This window comes from Stegostoma tigrinum, unplaced genomic scaffold, assembly GCF_030684315.1.
Source record: "Stegostoma tigrinum isolate sSteTig4 unplaced genomic scaffold, sSteTig4.hap1 scaffold_100, whole genome shotgun sequence".
NCBI lineage: Eukaryota > Metazoa > Chordata > Chondrichthyes > Orectolobiformes > Stegostomatidae > Stegostoma > Stegostoma tigrinum.
Window position 1 is genome coordinate 578,778 of NW_026728052.1, and position 20,161 is coordinate 598,938.

At 41.5% G+C, this 20,161-nt stretch overlaps 1 long non-coding RNA gene across 2 annotated transcripts in view; it reads left to right on the top strand.

Annotated features, from left to right (window-relative positions):
- The window catches only part of LOC132207560 (uncharacterized), a 44,349-nt gene that overhangs the window by 11,818 nt on the left and 12,370 nt on the right, over nucleotides 1-20,161 (top strand). The window contains exon 2 of one of the 2 annotated variants that reach the window (XR_009443570.1): nucleotides 17,352-19,161. This is a non-coding gene — a long non-coding RNA (uncharacterized LOC132207560). Of the gene's footprint in view, nucleotides 1-15,209; nucleotides 19,162-20,161 lie in introns of those variants that run through there. The other variant, XR_009443569.1, reaches the window with a different exon arrangement.

Genomic DNA, 20,161 nt, shown 5'->3' on the forward strand with positions numbered 1-20,161 from the left:
ATAATCCTACATGGTGTGTTCTACACAACCCTAGCAGGCAAAGGGGGAATGTGATAGATCCTAAAATGTGGGATTATGGCAGTTGTCTTGCAAGGAGGAAGCTAAGGACATTGAGCAGAAAGGCCATCCCCTTCTGCATGATACAGCAGAGCAGCAAGAAATGCAATCCAGTCCCAACAAATGTGAATGGGGTACAAGGATTACCCATTTATGATAAGATATGGTGGTGCTCAAAGGCATGCAGTCTGTTTCTGTTCTTAGAGGCAAATGTAGTTTCCATGTATTTGTTTTTTTTTGTTTACTTTTGCTGCTGTTGAAGGCTTTCCTGTACGGGATGTCCCACATTGAACTGTAGGAGGATGCTGGAATCCATAGGGCTTTGGGGAAAGGGTAGCATTGAATCAGGCAGGTTTGTAAGGTGGGATGTGACTTAGGACAGGCAAGTTATGTAGGTTGGTGCTTACACAGCGATAGATGTACAAACCTGAACCTGCATGAGCAAATAAGTGTCAGCTATGCTGCTGTTGTGTTCTGAGCCAGCAGTCATGTGTGGTTACTGTATCAGCGCGTGCACAATGAAGGGCAAGTCAAGACTGTCAACAACTGACCAGTGCACAGCTAAAATTCAAAGATGGTGCCAGTTCGAGGGATCCCAAGAAATCCCAACAGTGCTAAGTACTTACACCTACATCGAGTAGGAGAATGTGACGAGTGGCATGCGATGGAGACGTGGTACATATCAGAAGGGCTCAAATCTTTTGTCTTCAATGAGGCAAGTTGAGATGATAACTCAAAAAAAACCTGCTAGGCCTCACAGACTGTCTGTGAAACTCACCAAAAATTGCAACAGATTTCTAGTAAGATTCAGCCCACAGGGAATTGGGTTAGAGGCAAGTTTCAACCCCGGTCTGTGTACGCTAGTGGGTTGAGGTACACATATGTTTCAGCATCGGTTCAAGCACCCATGTGCTGTGAAAGTCACCATCGAAGAATTAACCAGTCATCACCTTTTGTTGCAAGTAAAAGGTTTTCACTCTGAGTGGCGGAAGGAAGTTAGCAAGCCAATCAAAGAAAATGGACAAGAGAATTTTGACTAACCTGCGAGGACAAGAATCCCAAAATGAGCTTTTAATGATCTACTCTCCACAAATAACTCAGAGACTGATATGTATCAGTTTTAACTTTTATCTTTTTTGGACACACCACATTTCTAGCCTAATGTATACGTGGAGTATTGTTATTTATTCCTGCATTTAGTAACGAGCAAACTTTTTCATTAAACCAAAAAAGCATGGTTAAATTGGCTCCTTTTAAAGCACAAATTAAGTTGGGTCAGGGCAAAAGGTATCAATAAGGGAGGGGTTCCTTTCTAATAACTTTGCTGTGACCAACCTATATGAGCAGCTGAATAAAGAAAAGAAGTCCAGCACTTCTTTCCTCATCCAGAAGCTTGATAATTTGGGGAATCTTATCTAGAAGTGTATTAAATTAAGAAGCCTTTCTCAGGGACTGGTCATTACAGGTCTTCCCAAACTGACAGCAGAGATTATTGGATAAGAAATCAATTCTGTAGTTCATATTCCAGGAGTTTGCAATTGGACTGCTGATAAATATTGTATTTTTGGCCTTGTTAATTTTAAGGGAGAGATGTTGCATTGATACTAAATCTATTCTGTATCAATAACAGTCTGATTCTCCACATAATGTCCCCCAAACTGTGCATTTATTTTAACTCATTCACAGGATGAGGGCAGCATATTGGTCATTCCTAATTGCCCAGAGGGCAGTTAAGAGTCAACCACATTGCTGTGGGTTTGGAGTCACCAATTATGGATGGCAGTTTCCTTCCTGAAAGGACATTAGTGAACTAAATGGGTTTTTCCCCCACAATCAATGACGGATTCATAGTCATCATTAAATTCCTAATTCCAGATTTCTTTTAAAAATTGAATTCAAATTCCACCAATTTCCGGGTCCCCAGAACAATACCTGGATTAATATCCTAGTGATAATACCACTAGGCCATCCCATTGTATTTTATTAAGTTCATTCCATTAAAGCAATATCTTTGTTTGCACATTCCATTACCAATGATAGGTAAAGAGCACAACTACTGACAGCATCCACTGGTACTGGGAGACATGCAATTTTAATGTCCGAAAAGGAATATGCACGGAATGACAAGTCAATGGCAGTTTGACATTGACAGTTGCAAAATACAGGGGTAGCCTGTAAATTTAAACAGCTGTAGGCAGTGACTTTTACAGCACTAGTTACATGAGAAAATTGATTTATTTTTGTCAATATTGAATTTTTAACCAGTAATATTTCTGCTTTTAAAATTGGCATGCAAGGAGTTAACACCCAAGGCCACAAAGCTTTTGTCAGGCAAAAATTTAAACAGACAGTTGTCACAGATTGTTCTGCTCACAATGTAAATTTATTTCAACTCATGCAATGGAATCAGGTGTGTTAATTGGTTAAGGCTAACTGTCATTTGTAATCCTAAACACCTTGTGGTAATGCTGAAGATAATTTCACTGCTGGAGAAGACCACCATCATAATATATGGTCATTTAATCTGATTCAATCAAGTCCTGATTTACCAGAAGCCGAGGGAGAAATCTGCAGCATTATGAAGCAAAGCCATTTCACTAACAGAGACAGCAGGAACTACAGATGCTGAAGAATCTGAGATAACAAGGTGTAGAGCTAGACGAACACAGCAGGCCAAGCAGCACCAGAGGGGCAGGAAGGCCGACGCCCCGGGCCTGGACCCCCCCCCGACCCCTTTCTGAAGAAGGGTCTATGCCCGAAACGCCAGCCTCCCCGCCCCTCCGACGCTGCCCGGCCCGCTGTGTCCATCCAGCTCCACACCCCGTCATCCCATTTCACTAACAACCTGCTCTACTATCCCACTTCACCAACAAGCTGCTCCAATACCATCTCATCAATATCCTGCTCAAATCAAATATCATTTCACCAATAACCTGCTTCAAATACAATTTGTTGACAAACTACTCCAATACCATCTCACTAGCAGCCTGCTCCCATACCATCTCATCAAAAACTTGTTCTCATAACATCTCACCAACAAATTGCCCCAAATAATCTCTCCAATAACCTGCTCTATTACCATCTTACCAACTACCTGCTCCAGTATCCTCTTAGCAACAAATTTCTCCAGTACATCTCACCAACAACCTGTGCCAATACTATCTCACTAATAAGTATTCTAGAGCAGTGATCTGGACTCTCCAATCAGGGAGACATTATCACTTCAAAATTCCCCTCAAACTCACCATTACTGCAAACTGTAGCAGATTCCAAGTAATACCACAATACCTTCTTGGGGAAAAAACATGCTCTCAATAAATTCAACATTCACAGCATGCCTGAAAGCTTGAGAACAAAACAATCACACAGCGTGTGCGAGAGATAATGGGAACTGCAGATGCTGGAGAATCCAAGATAACAAAGTGTGGAGCTGGATGAACACAGCAGGCCAAGCAGCATCCCAGGAGCACAAAAGCCGACGCCCCGGGCCCAGGCCCCCCACCAGAAAAGGGGGACGGGGAGAGGACTCCGAAACAAATAGGGAGAGAGGGGGAGGCGGCCCCTTGACCTGTCCGTCTTCCCTGGACTGACCTATCCCCTCACTAGTTTTGTTACTTACTTCTACATTTATTAAATCCACTTTTTTTTAAAGCATTCTTTCACAGGATGAGAGCACTGCTGGCAAGGCTAACATTCATTTCCCATCCAGGAATGGCTTGGTGGGCCATTTTGGAAGTCAATAGAGAGTCAGCCATATCCCAGTGAATTTGAAGTCATATACCAGAATTGCTGAGGAAGGCAGATTCCCTTCCCTGAAGAATAGTTTAGTGAATTCAGTTTTCTGTTACAACAATTTATGATAGTTTCATCATCACTGTTACTTTTAACTCGAGATCTTTATTAATTGAATGTCATTTTCAGCAGATGCTTTTGTATTTTGTATTTAATATTAGGATGTTAGTTTTAATTTAATTTCTTCTTTACATTTAATCATTAATTTCAGGATATTTCTCAGATTTTATACGCTTCCTCTCCATTAGGTTTTTAAAGAAGAAATTGCCCCAGTCAAACAAGAAGTCAAAATATTAAATGATCTGGCCAGTCAGTTATCTCCACTTGATGTCTCTTTCTCTCCAAAGATTTCTCACCAGCTTGATGACTTAAATATGAGGTTGAAATTTATACAAGTAACAGTGAAAACATTTTCTAAACTCGCCAATCTGTTGTAGAAAGCATGTACAAATAATTTGGCTTCAAATATATGAGCAAGATAAAGAACCCTTTCAATTTAAGCAAGCAATTAATATTTTATTATCATGGTTCATGAAGTTATTTAGTTTTATAATATTTCTTTTCCAAAAATACAATGTTCTGGTCTGTAGTCTGCACTTTAGAATGTAATCGCAAAACAAAATCCAAATAGTGAGAGATGTGAGCATCCGAACTACAGTCTGAAATGGTTCAGGACTGGAACAATTTGAATATATTCATGATGAAGCTGCAGGTCGCAGATATTTTTCCCGATCCATCTAAAAGAATTTGGAATTGGACCATTGTGCTCACTGCTGTACACTTCAGTATTATGTATTGTTTCATATTTTAAGTCCCTGAGAAAGACAAACTTTAATGAATTACAACAAAGATATACTTGATACATTGAAGGAAAGAATGACATAAAATTGTGTGAACTGAATGTATTTCTTTCAACTGAGCAGATTTTGATTGATGTCAGCAAAGTAGTACATGAAAATATTCTTTATCCCATAAAGCCTCATGAAATGTTTTATTGAGCAAATTATTTCAGTCTTGTTCTGTGGCAGTAGCTTGCTTGGCCATTTAGCACAATAAAACTCCTTATCAGTTCTAGAAAGCAGACAAAAACATAAGAAATAGCACCAGGATCTGGATGTTCTACCTCTCGACCCTGCCTCACCGTCCGATAAGAACATGGCTGACCTGCCCAGGACTCAACTCCTCCTCCATACCAGCTTCTCAGAGCCCTCAACTTCTCTATTTCAAAAATCTTATCGACCACCTTGTTTAAATACTTTCAGTGATGTCCCTTTCACAATTCTCTTGTATTCTAAACAATCGCTACCTGCTGAGAGAAGAAATTCCTTTGCATCTCCGGTTTCAATAAATGTTCCCTTCTTCTGTAACTATGTTGCTGAGTTTGAGATTTCCACACTAATGGAAACATTGTCTTCACATCTAGCCTGTCAAGCCCCCTCAAAATTTTGTGTTTCAGTAAGATCACCCCTCATTCTTCTAAACTTGAATGAATAAAGACCTCCTGTGTAACCATTCTTGATAAATCATGATCCGATGAATCAGCCCAGTGAATCTCTTTTGAACTGCTTCCCATGGCTGTGTATCCTTTCTTGTATTTCTCCAAGTGTGACCTCCTCGATAGCCTGATCAGTTGCAAAAAAACTTGCCCATTTTTGAACTAAAACCTCCTTCCAATAAAGGCCAAAATTCCATTTGCCTTCTTAATTACTTGCATCACCATCGTCATGGCTCACATCAACTCCAACCTACCAAAGTGCTTTGATCCTTTGCAATTCACCTACCACTGCAACAGGTCTCCAGCTGATACCGTCTCCCTGGCCTGACAGTCATCCCTGGAATGTCTGGATAACAAGGATACCTACATCAGGCTGTTACTTATTGATCAGAGCACCACCTTCCACACTGTAATTCCAAACAATCTCCTCTCTAAACTCTGAGACCTACGCCTCAGCATCCCTCTCTGTAACAGGATTCTCGACTTCCTGACCCAGAGACCACAATCAGTAAGGATAGATGACAACACTTCCTCCACCGTAAGCCTCAACACCGGTGCCCAGCAGAGCTGCCCCTACTCTATACTCCTTATGGAATCATGACTGTGTGGCCCCAACTCCGTTTACAAGTTTGCTGATGATGCTTCCATTGTAGGTCGGACCTCAAACAACAATAAGTCAGATTACAGGAAAAACAATTGAGTGCTTGCTGGCATGATGGAAAGATAACAATCTGTCCATCAACATTGCAGAATGAAGGAGCTGGATATTGATTTCAGGAAGCTTCTGTCTGCAGCAATGGTGCTGAGGTGGAGATGGTTGATAGTGTGAAGCTCCTGGGAATGTTGCTCACCAACAATGTGTCCTGGTCTACCCATGTCAACATGATGGTCAAGGAGGCTAAGGAAATTCAGCATGTCCATGAGGACCCTACCTAATTTTGTAGATGCATCCTATCTGGATGCATCTCTGTGTGGTATGGCAGTTGCTGTTCCCAAGACTGCAAGAAGCTAAAGAGAATCATGAGCACAGCCCAATCCATCACGCAAACTAGCCTTCCATCCATTGACTCCATCTACACTTCCCACTGCCTTGGGAAAGCAACCAACATAATCAAAATACCCCCTCACTCTGGTTATACTTTCTTCCATCCTCTTCTGTCGGGCAGAGGATATTAGTTTGAATAAGCGTACAAATAGATTTAAGAACAGCCTCTTTCCTGTTGTGACTATTGAACGGACCTCTCAAATGTTAATTCTGATCTCTCTCTCTCAGCATCTTCTCTGTGGCTGTAAACACTGTATTCTGCACTTTGTACGGTATGATTTGCCTCTCCAGCATGCAAATCAACACTTTTCACAGTATCTCAGTACATGTGACAGCGATAAAGCAATCAGTCACCTGCATGCTGTTATGTGTTTCATGGACGAGAGCATCCAAGTCCCCTACCCTGCATTTTTTTAGAGTCCCCCTCTATTTAAGTAAGAGTCTATCTTTTGATTCTTCCTACCAAAGTGTACTTTCCTACAGAAAACTCTCTCTGCCAACTTTTTTCCGACTTGCTTGACCTGTCTATCCCCTTGCAGATTCTTTATGTCCTCATGACAACATTCCCTTACTCTATTTTTGTAGCATCAGCAAATTTGGATGGATTTATGCCTTGTCCCCTCCTCTAAGTTATGAACGTAGATAGTAAATAATTGTCGTCTTGGGACTGATCCCTGTAGCACTCCACTAGTTATGGCTTTCCGGCCTGATAAAGATGGTTAGAAAATAACTGGCTGAACCACTGAAATGAAAAATGTGAAAAATATGCACTTTCATTGTTTGTGAAATACTTAAATCAGATTGTATATAATAAAATATAAATATTACAGTAGTTCTTGATGAATTCAGTTTATCATTGAGCTTTATGAAAATTCTGAATATAGTTCATGATTTATGATAGCATCAGTTTTCATGCATCTTTATCTGAGAATTCAGCAGAACACCTCCGCTCAGTTCGCAACAAACAACTGCACCTCCCAGTCGCAAACCATTTCCACTCCCCCTCCCATTCTCTAGATGACATGTCCATCATGGGCCTCCTGCAGTGCCACATTGATGCCACCCGAAGGTTGCAGGAACAGCAACTCATATTCCGCCTGGGAACCCTGCAGCCTAATGGTATCAATGTGGACTTCACCAGTTTCAAAATCTCCCCTTCCCCTACTGCATCCCTAAACCAGCCCAGTTCGTCCCCTCCCCCCACTGCACCACACAACCAGCCCAGCTCTTCCCCCCCACCCACTGCATCCCAAAACCAGTCCAACCTGTCTCTGCCTCCCTAACCTGTTCTTCCTCTCACCCATCCCTTCCTCCCACCCCAAGCCGCACCCCCATCTACCTACTAACCTCATCCCACCTCCTTGACCTGTCCGTCTTCCCTGGACTGACCTATCCCCTCCCTACCTCCCCACCTATACTCTCTCCACCTATCTTCTTTACTCTCCATCTTTGGTCCGCCTCCCCCTCTCTCCCTATTTATTCCAGTTCCCTCTCCCCATCCCCCTCTCTGTTGAAGGGTCTAGGCCCGAAACGTCAGCTTTTGTGCTCCTGAGATGCTGCTTGGCCTGCTGTGTTCATCCAGCCTCACATTTTATTATCTTGGAACCCTCCAGCATCTGCAGTTCCCATTATCTCTGAGAATTCAGATTTGTTTTGTCAAAAATTGTGCTGTGCCACACATGATATTTGCTAAATCTGTCCGGTCCCAGCAGTTCAACTTGTTCAGTTTTGAGATAACTTTTGTAAGGACCCCACAGTTGAGCGACCTTGCGTTGATAGCGCACTACACACTTCTTGCATTGAAACAAATGCACCTCAGACCACCTGTCCGTCTGCATTCATCATCTGCTCTGTGTCTACTCTTCCTCTTAGTCACACTGACTTCGTTATCTAGTTCCTTACAGGCTGCAGTTATTATCTTGTTACTGCCCACTAACCTGTGCATTTGGTTCCCATCCCCCTGCCACATTAGTTTAAATCCTCCCCAACAGCATTAGCAAAAGCAGCCCCGAGGACATTGGCTCCCGGTGTAGACGGTCCAATTTGTAATAGTCCCGCCTCCCCCAGAACCGGTCCCAATGTCCCAAAAATCTGAACCCCTCCCTCCTGCACCATCTCTCAAGCCACTCACTTGTCCTGCCTATTTCTTCATTTCTACTCTGACTAGCATGTGGCACTGGTAGCAATCCTGAGATTACTACCTCCTGAGGTCCTACCTTTTAACTTGGCTCCTAACTCCCTAAATTCTGCATGTAGAACCTCATTGTGTGTTTTTTTTAACCCATGTCATTGATGCCTATATGCACCATTACAGCTGGTTGTTCACCCTCCCCCTTTGGAATGTCCTGCAGTCGATCTGACACATCTCTGACCGGTGGACCTGGGAGGCAACATAGCATGTTTTTGACCATAGAACCGCCTATCTCCTCCCCTTACAATAGAATCCCCTGTGGCTATAGCCCTTCCACTCTTTTTCCTGTCCTTCCTGTTTTGGAGGGAGATGACCACAGGGGACACCACTGCCTTCCTGCTTTTTTTTCTGCCTTTTGGTCACCCATTCCCTTTCTCCCTCAGCTATCCTCATTAGCGATATGACCAATTTGCTGAATGTGCTATCGTGGATGCTCCAAAGTGAGTCCATCCACAGCTCCAGAGCCATCATGTGGTCTAACGAGAGCTGCAGCTAGACACACTTCCTGCCCGTGAAGGAGTCACGGACATCAGCCACGTCCTTGAGCTCCCACATTGAGCAAGAGCAGCATAACACAGGTCTGGGATCTCCTGCCATTTTTCGTCTTCAGCTCTACTTAGTGCTGCTATAATATCAAATATTAGATTAACGAAATGAATAAAATTGTACCATGTACACAGATCCTTGAAAGTTGCCAACCAGGTTGAGAGGGCTGTTAAGAAGGCATACAGTGTTTTAGCTTTTAATAATAGAGGGATCGAGTTCCGGAACCAAGAGGTTATGGTGAAGCGGTACAAAGCTCTGGCGCGGCTGCACTTGGAGAATTGTGTACAGTTCTGGTCACTGCATTATCAGAAGGACGTGGAAGCTTTGGAAAGGGTGCAGAGGAGATTTACTAGGATGTTGCCTGGTATGGAGGGAAGATCTTAGGAAAGGCTGAGGGACTTGAGGCTGTTTTCATTAGATAGAAGAAGGCTGAGAGGTGACTTAATTGAAGCATATAAAATAATCAGAGGGTTAGATAGGGTGGTGACGGCAAGCACGATGGGGCATAGTTTTAAATTGAGGGGTGAAAGATACAGGCCAGATGTCAGAGGTAGTTCCTCTACTCAGAGAGTAGTAAGGGAATGGAACGCTTTGTCTGCAACGGTAGTAGATTTGCCAACTTCAGGTACATTGAAGTCGTCATTGGATAAGCATATGGACGTACATGGAATAGTGTTGGTTAGATGGGCTTGAGATCGGTATGATAGGTCGACACAACATCGAGGGCCAAAGGGCCTGTACTGTGCTGTAATGTTCTCTGTTCTGTGTTCTATTTATTGTTGAATAGCAGCAGGAGGTGAGGAGGCAGAGACTGCATCCCTGAGGTCACGGAGGGAAGGAAAAGAGGCTGTTACTTAGAGATTGAGAAGCAGGAGAGGGCACAACCCAAAGGTTTGGGAGTGGAGAGAGGCTGCAAGTTAGAGGTCAAGGTGAGGAGAGGCATCAGTTGATGTAGTACATTAAATGTAATACAGAAAATTGTGAAGTGGTTAAGTTCGGTCGGAAAAACAGTACATAAAATGGAAGGAACCATTCTGAATGGGTGCAGAAACCTTCCATGCTGAGGGAACTTTGTGAAAATGTTGGAGACAGAGCAGGACCAAATTACAATAATGATTGCAGTGATGTGATATCTCATGAAAATTGATTAGAGGAATTGGGACAGCTTTCCTCGAAGATGCTAAGACTTAGAAGAGATTATGTTGAATCTTGCAAAATCATTTGAGGTCTGGTCAGAGCAGACGACGGGAAGACTTTCCTACCTTGTGACAGAATTGAGAATTGGATGCAGAGGTTTGCAGTGATTGACAAAAGAAGTAACTGCCCTGTAAGAAATAGCTTTATCACAGTCTATAGAATGCATTACCTGGAGGAGGCAGTTTCAGCAAAAGATGCAAGAGAGCATTAGTTGATTAATGAAAGAAAAATAATGTGCAGGGTAAGGAAAAGGCACAAATTTGTGATATGTATTTGGAGAGCTAGTTCAAACATGATGGACCAAATGGCTTCCTTTTACCGTGATTTGGACTGAAAATTTGTTTAAAGTAAAGTGTAATTGGCTCTGGGGCACGGCGGAAAAGGGTAAGGTAAACAGGACGTGAGTGATCGGAGACTTGATCGTTCGAGGGACAGATAGATGAGTTTGTAGCCACAATCAGGAATCCAAACACAGAACTTGCATGAAAGAACAAAGAAGAGGAATAGATTCAGTTGCCCCCAGTGAAGACTGTGACCACACCTTCACCCGCTGTGGGAGAATCTGCCTGATATGAACGAAGCAACCACCAACAGGTCCGCAACCAATGAGCACAACTTTCCTCGAGTGTTCATCCAGTGAGAAGCACCAAGAGGAAGGCAGCCTTTTTCCTACATTTTGTAAGCTTGACCATTTTGGAAGAGAGCCCCCCCTTCTCTGACATTCTGTTCTATAAAGATCAAATGTATTCATTCCTGATGTTGCATGAGGCCAGAGAACTTCTACAATTCTACCACACTGTTGCTTCCAAACCTGTTTCTTTACTTACCATCTCCTCAATGTTTCATATTCTCAATCTGCCCTCTGCCTGTCTTTGTTCAGAACGTTGTTCAGAAAAGTAATTCCTTTCATCCCTTTAACTTCCAAATTATGTTTGTTCCTCATGGAAACTGGTATTCTGCTTCACTTTATCTATTGCCTCGAAAATTCTGGACTAATGTGTAATTGACAGTGAGTTTCAGTGCTATTTATAATAGGATTAACTGAACTTAACCACTTCAGGGCATAATTTAATATTGCCTTGCACATCTCCAAAAAATTTTAAGAGCCTGCTGTTTGTACTTTTATGTTGGTTTTCATGGCTATTTAGTTTCTGCTCATACATTAATGAGTGCCCTAACTGCTTGCTGAGTCTTCGAGTTTGCCTTAATGACAGGAATCCTGAAAGCAATATCCTCTGTTTTGCACCATCTCATCATATTGATGAACTGCATTCTGTATTCAATTCTATCCATTCATCTGTTGATAATTTCACACTACATTGATCAAGTCCTTCCATTTCATTATAACATGTTCCATTCTTGCAAGGGATGTGGCTATCACCGGTGAAGGTATCATTTGTTGTCCTTCACTAATTGCTGTTGAACTGAGTGGATGGCTGGGAGGGTGGTTCAGAGCTACCTACATTGCTGTGGCTCTGCAGCCACATGTAGATCAGATGGGGTAAGGATGATCAAATTCTCCCCAAAAAGACATGAGTGGATCAGATGGATTTTTACCAACAATTGTTGATAGTTTCATGATAGCGTTACTGGAAATAACTTTTAGTTCTGGGTATTTTTTTAATGAATTGTAAATTTGACCAGCTGCAGTGTTTGAACATGAACCTACATTCTCCAGAGCATCAGCCTGGGTCTCTGGATTTTTAGTTCACTGTATTTGCCACTTGCCCACTGTCTCTCAGCCATTATTACAGTTTATTTCTTTGCTATTTTTTTCTCTTTCCCTGGAGAACTTCCCTTCTGCTGTCTGAGCTGAAAATGTGTATTGTTGCCTTTACAGCTTCACATGTTAGAATTGCTGCTCGTCAGATTTACCTTTTCCAGGAAGATTCTGGCAAGGTTACTTCTAAATAGGTTTATGCCACCATGGCAGATGAAAACCTCCAATACTATGGGAATGTTGTGAATATGTTGGATGCAGAGCAGAAGCAATTTACAATAATTCCAGGGATGTGATATCCCATGATGAAAATTGACTAGGGGAGTTGAGACAGTTTTCCTTGACTTTCCTAGCATTTGTTTCCTCCCAAACATTTTTCAGTTTCTTCAAAATAAAAAAATACATAATTAAACTACTAAACTTATAAAAGTAAGCGATGAGTGCAACTGGATAAAAGTAAAAGCAAAATGCAGATGAGCCTCTGAATTATTTGTGAGGAGCAAGTGCAAAGATGTAGCAGCTGTGATTGGATTGGGCCAGTAGCGTTGACCTTGATAGTTGAGCTGACAGTTTTGATGTTGATTTTGTAATCAAAATTCCTTTGTGATTACTTTTGAACTCACTGACAGCATGTGGAGGAAGAAGGGGTGATTCTATGTTTTTTCTGGTAGGATAGGGCTGTTAAAAATCGCTATTCTCAAAGCTGTGTCCCTCAGCACTCTGGGCCATATACCAGGACATTTTCTGCTAATAGTGACAGGCTCATTGTTGCATTCACTTTTTAACCTCTTTTTCATACATTTCTGGAGGCTAACACAGATATGCCTGAAAAAGGTGGCTGTTTGCTGACAGGGGTGCAGTCAGCCCCTCGGTCTGTCTTTTTAGGAGGTCTGTCCCTGTTTGAAATTTCTGTGATTCTTTACAGCATTACGTGGGCTTCTTGTAGGATCTTTTCAGTGAGTTCACATTTACAGTTTATACTTTCTGTAGCAGTCCTGTTTTTCTTTCAAAAGTGAGTAATTTTGAAATGCGAAGTGAAAAGAGGCCTGTTTGTATTTTGAAGCTCTGATCCACTGTCATAACACTGGTTTTGTTTTAAACATTCATTGAAAGTTTTATAATTCTGATCAGGTCAGGTATGAGTTGGTTGTGACATATATCTAACTAGAAGTTTGATATTTGACTATCGAAAATGTAAATTATTTTTATTCCTGTAATTGTATAAAGGGAATTAATTTCCAATGTTTAGGTACAAGGTATTGAGGAGTTAAGGGGACATTAGGAGAGAGTAAATATGTTATATCGTCTGTCATAGTGAGATTTGAAGCCAAGTCCCAAGGACATTAGCTTGTGGGTCTGGATTAATAGTCCGATGATATCACTACTCCACCCCCACCTGTAGAATTTTGTGTCTCTTGTTTGTCCACGATAGTTGTCCACCCTTAAAAATAAAATGATTTGACAACTTGAAGAGAAAATTATCTTTGCAGTATTGTATTCTCAGCTGATTCCTTTGAAGGATTCTTTCTGATATGTTTTGACAGCCTTTCTAATAACAAACGGTATTGGAGTTAATAAAACTGCCAAGGAATGAATGGGTCTTTATGCTATATTTATGGTCGAGTGGTCAAGCCACTACCAAACTGCTAGAATTTTAATCTGGGCCGGCCTAGAGCAGCTAATCATTTTTGATGAAAATTACACGCATAACCCCTGTAGGACAGAAGCAAAACAAACATGAAGCCTAAAGTGACTCTTTATAATGTTCCCTTCAGGGCTATTAAAACTATCCTGTACTTCTAATGAGGAAATATAATTTTTAAAATTAATTTATTTTCATACAAGTCATTCTGTATCCTCAGCACATAATGAGCTTGGCTTATGACAGTCAGCCAACCAACCGCCAACTTAGACGCTCTTAATCATCATTGTGGCCCCCTTTTTGAACTTGACCAGTGACACACAACTAAGATTAACAGCATGTACCTCTGCATCCTTTGCTTTGATTAGTAATGACATTGAGCTTACCAGCTTGGAGGTTCTGAGTCTCTGCTCATTATCAAGGAGCTTAGTTAGGTGCCGCTGAGTCAATTTTTGCATCACTATATTTATGTTATTTCAGCTTCTTGATGGTGTCGACGTCAGTAACTCTTGGAAGCCAATATTATCAGTACTTTTTCTAAATGGGCCTTGTGTTGCTGGCTAGGTGACTGTTTATTGCTCATGCCAAATTGCTTAGAAGGCAGTTAAGCGTAAACTATGATGCATGGCCGAGACTGAAGGGTTTGTTCTGTACCATATGATTCTGTGATTTTATGAATGCGAAGACTGGAATCACGTGTATCCTAGGCCAGGTTTCCTTCTGTGTCGGGCATTAGTGAACCAAATGGCAATTGAGAATGGTTTAATGGACACGTTCTGGCTAACTTTTTTATTGCTGACTTCCATTGAATTCAGGCTTCGGAAAGAATGCCAAGAGTAGGTACGTCAGCATTGCAGCATTCCCTCAACATTGCCATCATTTTGTGCTCAAGTCCTGGTTTGGAGCTTCAACCTAAAATTTCTAACTGGGTAGAGGGTGGAAAGAAGAGGATGACTGTGTCAGTGGAACAAAAATGACAGACACGGAGTTTTTTTTTCCTTAAATCATTCATGGAGTGTGTCCATTGTCCAATTCTAATTGCCTTTGAGAAGGTGAGAATAAGTCACTGCAGTCCATGTGATATGGGTATATCCCAATATGAATAGTATAGTATTTATGATTATTTGGAAAAGCACAGTTTGATTCGAAATAGCATGGCTTTCAGAGGGGTAGGTCAGGCCTCACAAGCCTTATTGAATTCTTTGAGGATGTGACAAAATACATCGATGAAGGTAGACCATGGATGTGGTGTCTATGGATTTTAGCAAGACATTTGATAAGCTTCAACATGGTAGGCTCAATCAGAAAGTAAGGAGGCATGAGATTCAGGGAAATTTGCCTGTCTGGATACATAGCTGGCTGCCCAATAGAAGACAGGTTGGTAGTAGATGGAAAGTATTCAGCTTGGAACTCGGTGACTCGTGGTGTTCCGCAGGGATCTGTTCTGGGACGTCTGCTGATTGTGATCTTTATAAACGATTTGGAAGAGGAAGTGGGAGGGTGGGTTACTAAGTTTGCCAATGACACAAAGGTTGTTGGAGTTGTGGATAGTGTGGAGGGCTGTTGCAGGTTGCAACAGGATGCAGAGCTGGGCAAAGAACTGGCAGATGGAATTCAAACCAGAAAAGTGTGAACTGATTTATTTTGTAAGTTCAAATTCAATGTAGATTACAGGGTTAATGGAAGTATGGAGAAACAGAGGGATCTTGGGGTCCATATCCAAAGCTCCCACCAAGTTGCTACCCAAGTTGAGAGGGTTTTTAAGAAGGCATATGGTGTGTTGGCTTTCATTGACAGGAGAATTGATTTTAAGAGCCATTAGGTTATGCTGCAGCTCTCTGAAACTCTGGTTACTCCACACTTGTATTTTTATGTTCAGCTTTTGTCGCCTCATTATAGGAGAGATGTGGAAGCTTTAGAGAGGGTGTAGAGGAGATTTAGCAAGATGCTCAAAATTATCGGAAGTCTGTCGAGAAGCTGGGCATGTCATGCTTCCGCACTGTTTGCGAGTTTGCAGCATTCATATGATGAATGTACTTGTTCAGAACTGAGGAAAGGTCACTGAAATGGTAACTCTGATTTTCCTTCACAGATGCTGCCAGGCCTGCTGAGCTTTTCCAGCAACTTCTGCTTTTATTTCTGATTTACAGCATCCGCTGTCCTCTTGGGTTTTCACTCAGAATTTTTAATTTGTCGCAGTGGAAGGGATCAAAAATTTTGTTTTTAAGAGGGACCTGAAATAATTCCGCAGAGCTGGTATCCTGTCACCAAGTCACCTTTTATTTACAAACTGAGAGTCCTTGACACTCAACCGACTCTTTCAGAGTGAGCAGGATGTCCGACACTCCAGTTCTTATCAATCAGCCAGGGCTTCCTGACTGGACCAGATTAAGCCCCATTCAGGAAACTCACTCTGTGCTGTCCATCTGGCTGACCTCATTACATTCAATATATTCCTCCCCTTCTGAGTTCAAGGACACAGGCTGGTTCTTTTTCTTTTGTGGTTTCTGGATGTTCTAGCGTCGGGTCAGGTTCCTCTAATCCTGTCTCGGATACGGGCAGAGTGTAATGTGCAGTAGCCTGCCTCTTGCACCGAGAGTATTTCGCAAGAAATCAGTTTTATTCTGCAAGCGGAAAAGGCGTCGAGGCAGTGACCATCTCAGATTCCGAGAATCTTGACGGAGAAGTCGAACACACATGTTCCCAAACTATTGGAAAGGCTGTCGAGGAGCTGGGCACGTTGTGCCCCTGCACTGTTTGCGAGTTTGCAGCAGTCTTGGTGACATTCTCGTTCAGGGCTGTTGCATCTACTTGATCTTTATATGTCATTCGACCTGACCTCACATTGACCATGCCCGTTACTCATGCAGGTACATTCCTCTGGTTCCTACACCAAACATTATCCCCTGAAATAAACTCTCTCACTCAGCAGTCTCATGTCTGGCACTGGCTTTCCTGATGCCGTATCAACCTAGTTTGGTTAGCATGTAAAACAATACTTTTCACTGTGTCTGTCTACATGTGACGGTAATATGTCAAATCAAATCTCATTTATTACCTTCCCATGTATACAAAGGTGCATGCAGTGTGATATGTTAACCTTTGGAGTTTCACCAATAGCATTAATTCTCATTTCTGTTGCCTTTGAGCTTTTTTAATCAGCTTGCATTCCAATTGATATTTCACAGATTGTAGAGTTGTGGGTTATTTGTGTTGTGGACTCTTGCACATTGAAACTATGAATTTTGACTCTTTACTTTCATAACACGCTACTAATTATTTGCAACTAATCACAAATTCCTTTTAGTTTGTTGTTTGATTACGAAATATACATGGTGAAAGGATTTAGCGGAACTTTGTATGAAACCTGAACAGTAAATGAAGCTGTACAAAGCTTGATTTAGTCAAGACAAGAACTTTGGAACTTTGTATCCATGTTGTATGCAACAATGTACTTTATAAAGTAGGCCAGCAATATTCTGCTAAAGGTTTACTGCCTTTCTTTTAAGATTTGTTGGTGTTTGATACTGATTGCCTATTTGATATTAGTTGGAATGCTCTTTCACTAAAAGCTGTCCAGAATATTTTGATGCACTCCTGTGAACAATAAAGAAAGGCTTTGTGAAAAACTTAAAGACAGTGCATCCCTTCCACTCGTTTTAACAGGTTCAGCTAGGATCCAGCTGTGCTTAGTTTCAATTTGGCTTTGGATCCAATCTAATAATACTGTAAAGGAATATAAGAACCAAGGGCAGGAGAAGACTGTGCAGCCCACTGTGCCTGCTTCCTCATTCACTACAATTGTGGCTCATCTTGGGCTTCAAATTTGCTTTCCTGCTTGCTCCCTGAGTCCCTCGATTCCCTGAGAGAATGAAGGTAAATTTTGTTCTTAAGTACATTCAGTGAAAACACTTGATATATATTTGATTTTATCATTATGAGCCTGTTTTGAGCAGCATTTTCTTGGGACGTAAATTTTTTTTGGATTTGTCACAATCTATATTGGAAGAGCCTACTAGAGATTGAACCCCACTATTCCATAAATAATTGTAAATATGACGAGTGTAACCTCAAGGATTGTTAATGTCTGACTGTTACCGTTATTGAGGATAAAAGAAATTTTCTCCAGGTTTCATCAATTAATGGGGGAAAAAGTACATTTATTATTTTAAATGTATTCTTTAACAAGTGACAAAGTGGATTATTAATGATGAACATGTAAACTTAAACCATTCTACATTCAGGTGCAGACATGCATACACTTGTCACCAATAAGGTGGCAGGATAGTCAAGATGAACAGTTATTCTGCAGTATCGTGGGTGGGAGATATCAGTAAAAAGAACAAACCCTGCAGAACAAGACTCTCAGCCAAAAGCGGGGTAAATGAGGTGACTTTCTCACAGTTCCTCTGCTTTTTGACAATGGTGTCGTGTCACCGATCACCACATTGATCCTCAATTTGACAGTTGATCAATTGAACCTATGTCTGGGCTTGGATCAGAAAAAGGCCTGATTCCACACTGTAGGCATTCTAACACAAGTTTGATTTGTGTATGCTGAAAAGATTTTGGGCCAGAAAGTCCTCAGCAAAGACATTTTGGTTGAGAGTTATGTGCTGTGTTGAATTAATGTAGCGACTGCCACCCACTGTTGTAGAGTATAGCTGAAAAACAGATGAGTATGGAGGAACTGATGGGTACATCTCCAGCAAGGTAACAGCCTTTCAGGAAAATTGCGCAAGTAACTAGTAAAATTTGAGTGAGATTTTTTGGTAAATTATTCTTTAACTGAAGTGCGGAAAAATGTGAGCTCAGCGATTTTTTTTTGGTGATCAACTTCGACTCCATTATCCTGCATCACAATCAAATTCTAATATTTCTGAACTGAAGAATCATAGAATTTTACAGTATAGAAGGTGGCCATTTGGCCCACTCTGTCTGTACTGGCTCCTGAAAGAGCTACCCAGCTGTGTCTCTGTAGGCCTCTAAATTCAGCACTTTCAAATATATATCTCAGGAAGGGTCACCGGACCTTAGATGTTAATTCCAATTTCTCTTCACAGATGCTGTCAGGCCTGTTGATCTTTTCCAGCAACTTCTGTTTTTGTCAAGTAAAGAGATTTAGATTCTCCCTTACTGGAGATTGTCATTGCCTGACACTTTTTTGTAATGCATAATTCGTACCACTTGTCAGCCCTAGCCTAAACTTTGCCCAGGCCTTGCTGCATATGGACATGGACTGCAGTAATCAGTGCCTATACCCACTTCTGACTTTGTGAAGGAGTTACGTTCATTGATAAAGCAGCTGAAGCTGGTCAGACTGAGGAACTTTGCAGCGATGACCTGGTACTGAGCTGATGGATCTCCGGCAACCACAACCAATCCTGCCTTTTGCTGTCTATATCTCCAACTAGTCGGCCATTTCCCACCTGATTCCCAATTGACTTCAGTTTTCGGAAGGCTTTTTGATGTCAAGGTGAGTTACTTTTCTGTCACCTTTGGAAAACTATTCTTTTGTCTCTGTTTGGACCGAGATTGTATTAAAGTTAGAAGCTACGTTGGCCCTGATGGAACCCAAAATGAGCAACAGCAAGCCGGTTATTGTCCAGTTTCGGGTCCAGTTCTGAGGAACAGTCACTGGACCCGAAATGTTAGCTCTGATTAATTTCAGTCACACACAGTTAGAGAAACTACGCTATTCCAATCATAACATTAATTTATATAACCAAGCGCAACCTTGACTCGTACAATGAGTTAAAATTCTAGACTCGACCTCCAGTTACCCAGGTCATTCAGTACTTATCTCAGTCTTTTGATTCTGAACACTTTGTGGAGCTGTTTTATTAATTGTGTGGTGCTGTCATATGAACGGGAGCTGCCAGAGTTCGGCTTATAATTAGCTCTATGCAGTTGATTTCAGTCAAGTTTTCATTATGTTCAAGGAGATACAGTGAGTTGACTGACTTTTATTAAGAGCTGTGCAATTTTTACAGCCGTGTGTGTTTCTGCTGAAAGCAATATCTTTTGATTAATTGTATTGCGTGTGTCAAAAATGTGACAAGATTTAGTTCAGCACACAGTGTGATTCTGAGTTGAGTGGCTTAAAAAACTATTTACAGATTTGTGACCAACATGCTTAGTGAATTCTTTGTCCAGGGAAAGCTTTATGAATCTCAGTATTCGTAACATAATCTCAACTATGTAATTTATACCCATATTCCTGGGTTATGCTCTATCTTTCATTCAAATTACTTTATAATCCATTACATGGATAATTCAAGATAACAAAGTGTGAAGCTGGATGAGCACAGCAGGCCAAGCAGCATCTCAGGAGCACAAAAGCTGACGTTTCGGGCCTAGACCCTTCATCAGAGAGGGGGATGGGGAGAGGGTTCTGAAATAAATAGGGAGAGAAGGGGAGGCGGATCGAAGATGGAGAGAAAAGATGATAGGTGGAGAGGAGAGTATAGGTGGGG